This window comes from Odocoileus virginianus, chromosome 4 (genome assembly GCF_023699985.2).
Source record: "Odocoileus virginianus isolate 20LAN1187 ecotype Illinois chromosome 4, Ovbor_1.2, whole genome shotgun sequence".
Classification (NCBI taxonomy): Eukaryota; Metazoa; Chordata; class Mammalia; order Artiodactyla; family Cervidae; genus Odocoileus; species Odocoileus virginianus.
The window spans coordinates 75,636,599-75,649,715 of NC_069677.1; the positions used below are offsets into that span (position 1 = coordinate 75,636,599).

The following is a 13,117-nucleotide window of genomic DNA, read 5'->3' on the forward strand; positions in this document are numbered from 1 at the left end:
ACATTTTGGTATGATTGGTAGTAACTGCCCTGAGCAGTGTGTTGTAAAGATAATAGGGCTATATTTAAGCTGACTCAGGACTGGATGGCCGCAGGCCATTAGTGGTGCCTGCTGTAGATATGAAAGAGTAGGGTATATGCCATGTGGTATTATGTGGTCCTGCTCTAGGTCTTTTTTATAGTATTGAACAGAATAGGTACTCAATAAAACTTTGCTTTGTTTCATAAATTAAAACAAAATAAATTGCTACCAAAGGAATGCTAGAATTCTCACATTACCCAACTTCTGTCTGTATAGGACAATAAGGTGTATACCTACAACCACATGGTTTATTGTTCACATTTTTAAAAAATTATTTTCTATCATGGCTTATCACAGATATTGCATATAGTTCCCTGTGCTACACAGTAGGACCTTGCTGTTTAATCCTATACAAAGTAGTTTGTATCTACTAATCCCAAACTCCCACTCCATCCCTTCCCCACACCCTTGCCCCTTGGCAACCACAAGTGTGTTCTCTATGTCTGTCAATCTGTCAAACTTGTACACTCTTGATAGTGAAATAGCTAGTATTAACTATTTGCTGGGACAGAGGTTATTTGGGATTCCTCTGGGTGGCTCAGATGGTAAATAATCTGCCTGCAATGTGGGAGACCTGGGTTCGATCCCCAGGTTGGGAAGATCCCCTGAAGGAGGGCATGGCAACCTACTCCAGTATTCTTGCCTGGAGAATCCCCACAGGCAGAAGTGCCTGCCAGGCTACAGCCCATGGGGTCACAAAGAGTCAGACATGACTGAGTGACTCAGCACATTTACTGGGACTGCTGCTGATAAACAAGACATATGGATCACCCTACATATCTCCTTGAAGTGACTCTGTAGGGTAAATTAATATTTCTTCTAATCCAAGGGTTAGCAAACTATGACCCATAGGCCAAAAACAACCAGCCATCTGGTTTTGCAAATAAAGTTTTATTGGAATTTTGCAATGCCTATGTATTTATGTTTTGTGTCTTTAGTTTCTTTTGCTACAACAGTGTTGAGTAGTCATGACATAGACTGTATGGCCTGCAAAGCCAAAAATATTTACTATGTATCTGGCTCTTTACAGGAAAAGTGCTGACGCCTCCTAATCAATGGTGTGCTTGTTGTCAGAAGGGTCTGTGAGCTGGCTTCTTGGGAAAGAAAATGAATGTACTAGGACTTACTATGTGCTGAGCCTCATGCTACACACTTCACATATGTGATCTCATTTAATCTCAGATGACATCAAGACACATGCATAATCGCCAGTGAACTTGGAATTTTCCTGGCTACCAAGGACAAAAGAAATGAGACTTCCTGACCAGCAGTGCTCAGAATATTTTCCTGCAAACCCTCTGACCACCTATGAGGCATTCATAACATTCCATAGCCAACCCAGCAGCAAATCCTATGGACTTCACTTTCAAATTTTATATCTAGAATTTGACCACTTCTCATCATCTTCACGCCCTGGATGCCGCAACCCCTATCTGAAGTTTCATGCAGAATCCACTGTCACCTCTTACCTGAATTACGTCAGCTTTCTCACTTTCTCCAACCCTACTCTTGAGCCTACAGCTGTTGTCACTGTATTATCTACAGTGATCATTTAACCCAAGTCACTCATATGCTCTGATCCAGTTTATTTCCCTCGTATTCTGAGTAAGAACCAAAATCTTGATAAGGGCTCACCTTCACTGCCAAATATGGTGGCCCCATGGAGTTCTTTAAACATATGAAAATTAAATAAAATTAATAATTGAGTTTTCCAGTCACACTAGCCCCATCTCAAATGCTCAGCAGCCACACATGGCTGATGGCTATCTTGGACAACACAGGCATGGAACACTTCTATCATCACAGAAAGTTCTTCTGAATGGCACTGGGACCCATTCCCTTCTTGTCTCTCATTGCTCTTCCTGCTCCATCTCAGTAACATGCTCTCATAGCTGTTTCTTAAACATTCGTGCCTAAGGGTCTTCAAACACATTTTATAAATCTGTTGTGAATGCTCTATCCCTAAACTATGATATGTCTGGATTGTGTACAAACTTCAGGTCCTTGTTCAAATAGCACCTTCTCTGACTCTGTTTAATCTCCAACTCCTTTCCCTCCACCTCCCTTGCATGTCATTCACCACCATCTAACATATAATATGTGTGTGTGTATATACATCCCCTCCATTTCCAATCATTTCAACATGACTTCTAATGAGACAGCCTTAAGAATTTTTGGTTTTGATTGTCTTTTCCCCATGAGTTTCCAGCTCACAGCAATGAACTCAAAATGTCTGATGAAAGAAAATAAGAAAGAATGAATATTCAGCTTAGAAGCCTACCTAACTTTCTCCACATTGTACCACACTGTTTTTTCACCCACTAGTCTTACTTTGCTCTGTAATTGACTGTAGTCCTGTCTCTCCTGCCAGGTGCTCATTTTCAGGAGTACACAGTCCCTGTCTGTAATTCTTCTGCCTCCTCCAGTGCTCAGAATGCCTTCAGCCCTACGTTTGCTGACTCACTGGTGTCCATCAAACCGAAAACCCTTAAGTTACTCTCCTAACTCAAAGCAGTAGGAATATATCAGGTTGTCAGTATTTCTTCTTCATTGCTGCTTCTAAGAACTATTTTCTCATTGCCTTGAGAAAACTGATGTGCACTAGTGCCATTACGCTAATAGTGGGGTGTTTCTATTATTTTAATTAATCAAAGTTCCATATGTACACAAAAGAAAAGATCTAATGAAAGATCATTTTCATGGAAACATATAATTGTAGTATGCCAGTGGAGGAATATTTGTCCATCAGAAATTATGTCTTCCTATCCTTTGACAGGGATTTGGGTCAGATGAAGCTGGGTCTTGACTGCTGTTACTGTGCAAAATGGTGAAAAAATTTTTACCTGGTTTTAAGACACACATGTTCTAGAGAATGAAGTGTGACTGAGTGCTTAGTCACTCAGTCCTGTCCAACTCTTTGTGACCCCATAGATTGTAGCCTCACAGGCTCCTCTGTCCATGGGGATTCTCCAGGCAAGAATGCTTCCATCACCAGTCCCATTCACAACTGGGTATTGTTTTTGCTTTGGCTCCATCCCTTCGTTCTTTCTGGAGTTATTTGTCCACTGATCTCCAGTAGCATATTGGGCACCTACCGACCTGGGGAGTTCCTCTTTCAGTATCCTATTATTTTGCCTTTTCACACTGTTCATGGGGTTCTCAAGGCAAGAATGCTGAAGTGGCTTGCCATTCCCTTCTCCAATGGATCACATTCTGTCAGACCTCTCCACCATGACCTGTCCGTCTTGGGTGGCCCCACATGGCATGGCTTAGTTTCACTGAGATAGACAAGACTGTGGTTCATGTGATCAGATTGGCTAGTTTTCTGTGATTATGGTTTCAGTCTGGCTGCCCTCTGTCACCCTCTCACATCATTACCTTTATTAGGTAGGTCACTTCAAATGTTCAGTTCAGTTCAGTTCAGTTGCTCACTTGTGTCCAACTCTTTGTGACTCCATGGATTGCAGCACTCCAGGCCTTCCTGTCCATCACCAACTCCCGGGGTTTACCCAAACTCATATCCATTGAGTTGGTGATATCATCCAACCATCTCATCCTCTGTCATCCACTTGTCCTCCTGCCTTCAATCTTTCCCAGCATCAGGGTCTTTTCAAAGGAGTCAATTCTTTGCATCAGGTGGCCAAAGTATTGGAGTTTCAGCTTTGACATCAGCCCTTCCAATGAACACTCAGGACTGATCTCCTTTACAATGGACTGGTTAGATCTCCTTGCAGTCCAAGGGACTCTCAAGAGTCTTCTCCAACACCCCGGTTCAAAAGCATTAATTCTTTGGCACTCAGCTTTCTTTATAGTCCAACTCTCACATCCATACATGACTACTGGAAAAACCATAGCCTTGACTAGATGGTCCTTTGTTGGCAAAGTAATGTCTCTGCTTTTTAATATGCTATCTAAGTTGGTCACAACTTTCCTTCCAAGAGGTAAGCATCCTTCAAATTCATGGTTGCTGTCACCTTCTGCAGTGATTTTGGAGCCCCAAAAAACTAAAGTCTCTCACTATTTCCACTGTATCCCCACCTATTTGCCTTGAAGGGGTGGGATCAGATGCCATGATCTTAGTTTTCTGATTGTTGAGTTTTAAGCCACCTTTTCCACTCACCTCTTTCAATTTTATCAAGAGTTTCTTTAGTTCTTCACTTTCTGCCATAAGGGTGGTGCCATCTGCATATCTGAGGTTATTGATATTTCTCCTGGCCATCTTGATTCCAGTTTGTGCTTCATCAAGTCCGGAGTTTCTATGATGTATTCTGCATATAAGTTAAATAAGCAAGGTGACAATATATAGCCTTGATGTACTCCTTTTCCTATTTGGAACCAGTATGTTGTTCCATGCCCAGTTCTAACTGTTGCCTCCTGACCTGCATACAGATTTCTCAGGAGGCAGGTCAAGTGGTCTGGTATTCCCATCTCTTTCAGAATTTCCCACGGTTTATTGTGATCCACACAGTCAAAGGCTTTGGCATAGTCAGTGAAACAGAAACAGATGTTTTTCTGGAACTCTCTTGCTTTTTCAATGATCCAGCAGATGTTGGCAATATGTCTGGTTCCTCTGCGTTTTCTAAAACCAGCTTGAACATCTGGAAGTTCACGGTTCACATATTGCTGAAGCCTGGTTTGGCGAATTTTGAGCATTACTTTGCTACCATGTGAGATGAGTGCAATCGTGTAGTAGCTTAAGGATTCTTTGGGATTGGATTGAACACTGGCCTTTTAAAATCCTGTGATCACTGCTGAGTTTTCCAAATTTGCTGGCATATTGAGTGCAGCACTTTCACAGCATCATCTTTCAGGATTTGAAATAGCTCAACTGGAATTCCATCACCTCCACTAGCTTTGTTTGTAGTGATGCTTCCTAAGGCCCACTTGACTTCACATTCCAGGATGTCTGGCTCTAGGTGAGTGATCACACGATCATGATTATCTGGGTCATGAAGATCTTTCTTGTACAGTTCTGTGTATTCTTGCTACCTCTTGCTTCTGTTAGGTCTCTACCATTTCTGTCCTTTATCGAGCCCATCTTTGCATGAAGTGTTCCCTTGGTATCTCTAATTTTCTTAAAGTGTTCTCTAGTCTTTCCCATTCTATTGTTTTCCTCTATGTCTTTGCACTGATCACTGAGGAAGGCTTTCGTAACTCTCCTTGCTATTCTTTGGAACTCTGCCATCAAATGGGTGTATTTTCCTTTTTGCCTTTGCTTTTCACTTCTCTTTTTTTCACAGTTATTTGTAAGGTCTCCTCAGACAGCCATTTTGCTTTTTTGCATTTCTTTTTCTTGGGGATGATCTTGATTCCTGTCTCCTGTACAATGTCATGAACCTCCATCCGTAGTTCATCAGGCACTCTGTCTATCAGATCTAGTCCCTTAAATCTATTTCTCACTTCCATTGTATAATCATAAGGGATTTGATTTAGTTCATTCCTGAATTGTCTAGTGGTTTTCCCTACTTTCTTCAATTTAAGTCTGAATTTATCCCACGTTCAAGGTAAGAGAGACCCCAGTAAGATGGTAGGCACTGAGAGAGGGCATCAGAGGGCAGACAGACTGAAACTGCAATCCCAGAAAACTAACAAATCTAATCACATAGACCACTGCCTTGTCTAAGTCAATGAAACTAAGTCATGCTGTGTAGGGCCACCCATGATGGACCAGTTATGGTGGAGAATTCTGACAAAATGTGGTCCACTGGAGAAGGGAATGGCAAATCACTTCAGTATTCTTGCCTTGAGAACCCCATGAACAGCATGTAAAGGCAAAAAAATAAGACATTGAAAGATGAACTCCCCAGGTCAGTAGGTGCCCAATATGCTACTGGAGATCAGTGGAGAAATAACTCCAGAAAGAATGAAGAGATGGAGCCAAAGCAAAAACAACACCCAGTTGTGGATATGACTGGTGATAGAAGCAAGGTCTGATGCTGTAAAAAGCAATATTGCATAGGAACCTGGAATGTTAGGTCCATGAATCAAGGGAAATTGGAAGTGGTCAAACAGGAGATGGCAAGAGTAAACATTGACATTTCAGGAATCTGTGAGCTGGAATGGACTGGATTGGGTGAATTTAACTCAGATGACCACTATATCTACTACTGTGGGCAAGAATCCCTTAGAAAAATGGAGTTGCCCTCATAGTCAACAAATGAGTCTGAAATGCAGTACTAGGATGCAATCTCAAAAGTGACAGAATGATCTCTGTTCATTTCCAAGGCAAACCATTCAATATCACGGTAATCTAAGTCTATGTCTCGACCAGTAATGCTGAAGAAACTGAAGTTGAATGATTCTATGAAGACCTACAAGACCTTTTAGAACTAACACCCAAAAAAGGCATCCTTTTCATTATAGGGGACTGGAATGCAAAAGTAGGAAGTCAAGAAACACCTGGAGTAACAGACAAATTTGGCCTTGGAGTACAGAATGAAGCAGGGCAAAGGCTAAAAAGTTTTGCCAAGAGAACACCCTGGTCATAGCAAACATCCTTTTCCAACAACACAAGAGAAGACTACACATGGACATCACCAGATGACCAACATCTGGTCAGATTGAAGTCAGATCGATGTAGAAGCTCTATACAGTCAGCAAAAATAAGACCGCGAGCTGACTGTGACTCAGATCACGAACTTCTTACTGACAAATTCAGAGTTAAATTGAAGAAAGTAGTTAAAGAGTTAAATTGAAGAACCACTTCAAATGTAGATTTTGCTTTTTCATCTATAAAATGCAGAGTTGGACAACACGGATGCTTTTTTTACATCTCTTCTATACTTAACGTTTGAGAATTCAACTGTATTTGCACACATAATACTGTTTTTATTTTAGAATCCTGTGGGTTTTGTTCATCTTCCTTTGAGTGTTCACTTTATCATCTATGCAATAACTCTTCGTATTTGTTTCCCCAGGATATGATTCTTGACACCCCCAAGCATAGCCCTGAGCTATATGGAATCAGCCTGAGTGAACTCTCATTCTTGCTTCTCCCCTTCCATGTCATTCCTTAGGTAAGATAACATCCTTTAGAACTTTCTATGGCTTTCCATCTTATGCATTTGAAGTTTATGTGGGAGCTCCTGGGTTGCCTACATTTTAGATAACTCATCAGATGCTCATTTGGATGACCATTGAACATTGCTGTTAGTGTTTACTCATTTGGATGATGCCTAGTCAACCTAGATTTAAGACAGAAAGCCTAGTGCTCAGCTCAGGATATAACCAGGCTGTACCTATATACCTAAGGTTATACAACTAGTTAGAGGTGGAAAACAGTTCTGGGATCCAGGTCTTCCAATTCCAAACCCAGTATGTACCTTGATGCTTTGACTGGGAACACCTGGGTATACCATATAGAAATGCTATACATCCTTTGATTCATCAAGTTTGGCAGACTTGATAGAAAATGAACTTAGAAGGGAAAAGCTATGAAATGGTGACATTCTCAAGATTTCAAAGAAGAGAGTTGGGGATTACAGGCTGCATTTACCCAGGCTTCCATTTGTAATTTGTCTGAAGGGCTTCCCTGGTAGCTCAGACGGTAAAGCGTCTGCCTACAATGCAGGAGACCAGGGTTTGAACCCTGGGTCGGGAAGACCCCCTGGAGAAGGAAATGGCAACCCACTCCAGTATTCATGCCCAGAAAATCCCATGGACCGAGGAGCCTGGGGGCTACAGTCCATGTGGTTGCAAAGAGTTGGACACGACTGAGCAACTTCAGCTCAGTTCAGCTCAGTAGACCAGAACTTGACCCAGGTGTTAGAAAAACAGATCAGTTAGGAAAAGTCATGGTGAGACTTCTACAATCAAACAAGAATAGGAGGAAGGGTCAACGGATGAGGCTGGACACACTGCACTGGGTGATTTGCTTTACTCTCACTTCAGTGGTGGTTATATCATCTGTGTTTCATTCACTGATGGAAAGTTATCCTGAAGTTGAGATATAATTTGGCAACTCATAGAGTTTGAGCAAGCTCCGGAAGTTGGTAATGGACAGGAAAGCCTGGTGTGCTGAAGTTCATGGGGTCACAAAGAGTTGGACATGACTGAGCGACTGAACTGAACTGAATTGGAAATACTACATTTTTGCTTCTTTCTCATTTTCAACTCTGGAACCATGCATAAAAATGTACTCATCAGCCATGTGGGAGAAGGATTTTCTTTATTTAACAGCTAAATGTACCCAACATTATGTTAGACATTTGCAAAACATACCTAGAGAGTGGGAATTAAAGTGGTTTAGGGGAAATTTGGGGTCTCAGAACAAGGAGTGAGAAAAACAATGAAGTGTCTTTTGTGACATTGGATCAGGATGAGATTGGAGGTTGTAAAATCTCAAAGGTTATGAAAAGTCTTAATATGAGTATGTTCAACAAAACCCCTAAGAAATTGGGAGAACCAGTTCTGGAATCACTAAAGAGAGACATAATTCCATGCAGGAGACAGCAAACTTATAAGATTTGTATCAGAAGGTAGCAGAGTTGAAAATGCTGTTTCTCTGCAAGGATATCGATATATCCATGGGTGAAAACTCCATTCAAAATTGTTAGTAGAAATGAGGGTTGTTTGAACTGAATTGCTGACCTCATATGGCTGATGTCATTGGAGACCATCATGACCTTCAAAATATATTTCTTGGGGTTCCTCTGAGAAATGGAATTCCAAATCAAATAAATTGTGTTTCTGAACTGGAAGTTTATTGTTGGTAATGACCTCACTATTTTATAAAAATGTTTCATAGACTCAACCTAAGAGATTCAAAGAATATAAAAAGTACAAGTAACTATCATCAACATTAAGTGAATATTATTATAAAACATCTCTCTCTCTCCTCTTCCCTCTTTCTTTCTCCATATATATACAAAAAAGAAAAGTGGGTGGTTTAGGTGGAAATGATGATTACATTAAGAGATCATACTATATATATGTCATTTTACATAAAACTATTAAATCTCCTTAAATGTAAACTAAAATAATGATTTCCCAAGAGAATCTAGCTTCTAAAGGCTCCTACTAAGACAATGGTCTCTGGACCAGCAGCATCAACAATTCCTGAGAACTTGCTAGAAATGCAGGTTCTTAGGCATCAACTCAAACCTGCTGAAGTGGAAAATCATGTGAGCCCAGCAAGCTGTATTGTAACAAATCTTCCAGATAACTTTCTGCATAGTAAGATTTCAGACCTGGGCTTTCAAGGTGGTGCAGTGGTAAAGAATCTCCCTGTCAGTGTAGGAGGTGCAAGAGACATGTGTTGGATCCCTGGGTTGGGAAGATCCCCTGGAGTAGGAAATGGCAATGCACTCTAGTGTTCTTGCCTGGAAAATTCCATGGGCCAAGGAACCTGGTGGGTTACATTCCATGGGATTGCAAAGAGTCAGATACAACTAAGCGACTAAACACATACACAAGATTTGAGACCCACTGTTCCACTAATAAGAAAATAGTTGGTAGAAATGTTGACAGATACAAGTCCTACATGGTTTTTAACTGTGTTCCATGTTTGTGCAATGCTGATTACTTCTCTATTATGAAAAATGAAAAAACTTGCACATTTATATTTTCCCCTATTTTCCTTTCCCTTATGTCCTAATTTCCTTTAGCTATATGTTGTGTTTAAGTTGTCAAGACCTATAACATTTACTTCTATTTTTTACAGTTCCCATAATTGTTTAATTCTAATTTATGGAAAGAAATTAGTCCCTTTTACTTCAGTTTCTATATTTTTATATTTTGTATTTCATTTTAACTCTCCTTTGGTTTTGACCATCTGTGGGTTTTGGTTTTTTTTTTTCTCAAGGTTTCTCAGGCATTATAATCCTTTAACTCCTTCATGGTAAAAGCAATTTTTTATTTCTTCTATATTTGAAAGACATCTTGATTTTGCAAGATAGTTAGGTCAGAATTTCTTGAACTCAGAAATTTGTAGCCATTGATAGTTGGCTTCTGTCATTAAATTTTGCTGTGGACATTCTGATGACATACTCTATTTTTTCTCCTAATGACTTGCTTTTTTGTCTACTAAATACCTGAAGAATTTTATTTTAGCCTTAGAGCCCAATAACTTAATGATGATTTCATTAATTCTCTCACAATCATTAATTTTTCCTGGAACATTTTATATCCTTTCAGTCTGTAGATTATTTTCCTAATTTCAAGGAAAATCTCTTCAATAACTTTTAAATGTATTTTTGTCCAATTTATTTGAATTTTCTATTTCTGGAACAATAATATGCCTTTTGGGGGCAATTGGCTTTTTTTCCTCCCTCTTTCTGTTTTCTGCATTTATTCCCTTTTAATCTTATTGATTTAGGTTCTTGGGTTTGGTTTTGTTTTTGGTGCTGTTTTATTCTTGGAGTTTTTTTTTTCCCCCTCTCTGAATTCCTTGTGATTTCTTCCTTACATGTTAGTAAATGTATTTAGCTGTGTCTATTACATACCTTGTTCCATAATGGGTTGTTTTGGTCTTTGGCTTCTTTGCCTGTCATTACAATCTCAATTTTCATCTCATTCTTTTGTTTTATTATCTTTGGTTTGTGGTCTTATTTTATAGATTTCATTTTCCATAGAGGCCCATAGAAAAATTATAACATGAAACATTGCCAGAGAACTTCTTCCACATTAGCTTTAGGAAGAGTTTTGGCATATTCTGTCCTGCTTCTCCCCTCTTTGCTCCCTTCACTTTCACTCCTGCTGTGCCTTCTCTTAAGGTCACACTTTTATTTGCATCTTCAGTGCCTGATGGGGACAACCCTACCTAGAGTTTCTATTGGTTCTAACAATGTGGACATATTTTCCTTGACCCTCTTCTTGCTCTATCTGTGACTTGTTTGCCTTTCTCTTCTGAGCTACTTTGAAGTGTAGCAGCTCGAGAATTCCCCTCATTTTCAAAAATAGCCTGGAGTGGTGGGCGGGATCTTGGAGAGAAAATCTTGGGTCATGTGCAACTTTCAGAGGATGTGAGACTTCTCTTCCTTCCAAAGCTTTGTAATTGTCCTGTGTCAAACCTCATTGCACTTGGTTGGCTGAGTGAGGACAAAGATGGCATCTTTCTTTGGTCTTTTCTCCAAGTCAGTGTTGACCTTACTTAAGCAGAGTGATTGTCATATCTCCATTCCCACTAACCTTTTTTTCTCAATAGCTTTTTCTTTCCCACAGTTAGAAGAAGAAAAAGGACAATGATTAGAACTGCCCATATCTAACCATTTCCAACAATAACAGAGACAGCAGAACCAGACAAAAATTGTGCTCCTAGGGTACAGAGAGGGTGCTCTGAGAGGCCTGGATGAAGACTCCCTTCTCTGTTCAAAACTGTGAAGAAGGACTGAAATCTCAAGAAGACCTTTTTAAATTTAAATTTATTTTATATTAATATATATTATATTATTAGATTCTTTATTTAACTTAGAGGTGCCCCAAACTGGCTGATTAGAGCAACAGTGATTGTTTATTGATATGTTGTATAAATTTGAAGTTGGAGAACATCGGGGGGGAGGGTGTGGTGGTTAACACTAGTATCCTTGAAATAGTTCCATGTGACATTGTCCAGATACTAGGAAATTATCTTACTGAAAGTTCCACCAGGAAAAGCTTTCTCTGCCTTTGGGGAATATTCACATGAAACAGTAAAAATGGCTTGAAATCAAATGGTGTATTGAAGAAATATGAACTTTGAAGCCAAACAGGCCTAAGTTATGTCCAAGCTTTATCATACACACTTATGTGACATTTAACCACCATAACTTCAGATTCTTCACTTGTGAATGAGAAGAATGTCCCTTGTTGTATAGATTAATGGGGAGGATTCAATGGGATGGCACAGTCAAAGCACTGAGTCTACATCTAACATGACTCTGTTGCTGGGAAATGTGGTTCCTTTTCCCGCTCCCCCACCAATGCCCTCCTCTATCCTTTCTGATCTGCAGACACAGCCATCAGGAAATGAGGAGGGATGACTAGTATCCTGACACACACATATTATGTGTCACCGATGCTTTTCTTGCCTTGTAGTATCTCATCTAACACAAGGAGTATGAGGTAAAATCAAGTCGTGGGCAGGTGGGGAAGTATTTTGCTTTTTGACCTATCCCTAGATAGTGGGTGTGTTTTCCTTTAAACTTCAATTTGTGTAAAGTCCAAAAAGGCATAAAAAGTACTAAAATACACTAAACTACTTGTTCTTCCAGCAAAGATTAACACATTAATATAGCATAGCTGTTTAATTTTTAGATGGTTTGCAGTGGGCATAACTCCCTCTGCTTGTCCCCAGTCACTGGTGAAGATAAAGGCCCTGGCAAGGAAGGCAGGAACATGACTTGATTAGAACCTAATATTCTTCTCATCTGCCCTCCAGAGGAATGGTCCTGAGTGGGATTTGGCCATTTGCCTCTGTTGAGTGAGAAGAATGATTTGAAAGAGACAAAGGAGTATACATGAGTATATATGAGTATAAGTCTCTTTCAGTTAATAAATTTGATGACAGTGTAATGCTTAATTTGAGTTTCCCCAAAAGCTAACCCTGAGACAAGGATTTTGCCACAAGTGGTTTATTTGGGAGGTGACCCCAGGAAGCAGAAGCGAGGGGATAAGGCAGTGACTTAGAGGGTAAAAAAGCTGATGACAATGCATTTATGAAGGGGTCACCAATGTGGCTCACCGGGGCTTGGTTTCAATGAGGGACCCTAAAAGACTATGGAGAAGATGCCAAGAGTCATCTCACACAAAGACAAGTAAACTAGGGTGTTTATCTACAAATTTCCATTCCTCTTTGGTAGAGGGTCACTCCTGAAGCACCGATTTACAGTCAGTAGTCAGAATACCCCTAGACACAAATGCAGAGAACTCTGCGTGTATGAATTGTCTGCAGGTAACCTCAGATGTGGGCAGAGGTAGTGTGAATCCACATTAAATGGCCCCAAGCCAGTTTTTGTCTTATGAATATCTCTGGAATTACTCAGCCTTCCCACTTCACTCTCCCCAACATCATCTTTTCCCCAGATCACTGCCACCATCTTAAGTAAGCAGTCTCTTGACC

The 13,117-nt window shown here is 40.1% G+C and overlaps 1 protein-coding gene across 1 annotated transcript in view; it reads left to right on the forward strand.

Annotated features, from left to right (window-relative positions):
• Positions 1 to 6,998: 6,998 nt before the first annotated feature.
• Positions 6,999 to 13,117, forward strand: part of CPNE4 (copine 4) — a 689,746-nt gene continuing 683,627 nt past the window's right edge. The window contains exon 1 of the mRNA XM_070466753.1: positions 6,999 to 7,097. The gene's annotated coding sequence lies outside the window, so the exon portion shown is untranslated. The remainder of the gene's footprint in view (positions 7,098 to 13,117) is intronic.